Below are 879 nucleotides of genomic sequence, written 5' to 3' on the forward strand. Positions count from 1 at the left end.
AAATCAAATCAAGGTGACACATTGCATTTTGGGCTCTTTTAATCTAAAAAAAAGATACCTCAACTTCTTTTTTTCAATGAATTGCCTGTCAAAGAGACCAAGATAATTGTGTTTTAGAATGCCAAAGACCTCTTTAAATACTGTTTGTCTTCATGTTGGTAATCTCAAATGCTTGCTACCAAGTACGGGCCATTTATTGAAAAATTACTAATTTTTCTTGTCTATTAATCAAATCCCTATGTAACTACCAATAAGAACTTCTGATAAGCATGAGATAACACTCTGACCATATCAGGTTGATAGAATCACAGGGATAAACTCGGAATTGTGATACTTTATAATTGTGTAACTTTGGCCGAGTTACTTAACCCCTGCGAATCTTGGTCTCCTGTGTTCTATAATGAAGATAAAAGTATCTGTCTCAATAATAAGAGCAGCATGTACACTAAAATTGGAAGGATACAGAGAAGATTAGCATGGCCCCTGCACAAGAGTGACATGCAAATTTGCGAAGCGTTCCATATTTTTTAAGCTAAGCTCATATGTGTATTTATTAGATATTGCAAAATATCCCTGTATGAGAGTTTTCTAATTTATATTATCACCAGAAATGTATGCAAGTGCCTGTTTCCCTCAGCTTCGACAACAGTGGTAGTAGTTTTTATTTTTAAATCAATTTTAGAGAAATTATGTAATTTCTCTGTGTAATTGAAATTTGTATTTCTCAAATTATGAGATCAGACGTGTTTGCAATATGTTTAAGGGTCATTTTTATATATTTTTTTGGTAAATTGTTCAGCTTTTAAACTTATTTTACTATCATGACCCATTAATTTTTTTTAATTAATTAATTTATTTTTATTTATTTTTGGCTGCATT

General features: G+C 31.1%; 1 non-coding gene across 1 annotated transcript; it reads left to right on the plus strand.

Annotated features, from left to right (window-relative positions):
* Window positions 1-424: 424 nt before the first annotated feature.
* Window positions 425-528, plus strand: LOC132354531 (U6 spliceosomal RNA). The gene has a single exon (XR_009499333.1). It is a non-coding gene; the product is annotated as a U6 spliceosomal RNA (small nuclear RNA).
* Window positions 529-879: the final 351 nt, after the last annotated feature.

This window comes from Balaenoptera ricei, chromosome 1 (assembly GCF_028023285.1).
Source record: "Balaenoptera ricei isolate mBalRic1 chromosome 1, mBalRic1.hap2, whole genome shotgun sequence".
NCBI lineage: Eukaryota > Metazoa > Chordata > Mammalia > Artiodactyla > Balaenopteridae > Balaenoptera > Balaenoptera ricei.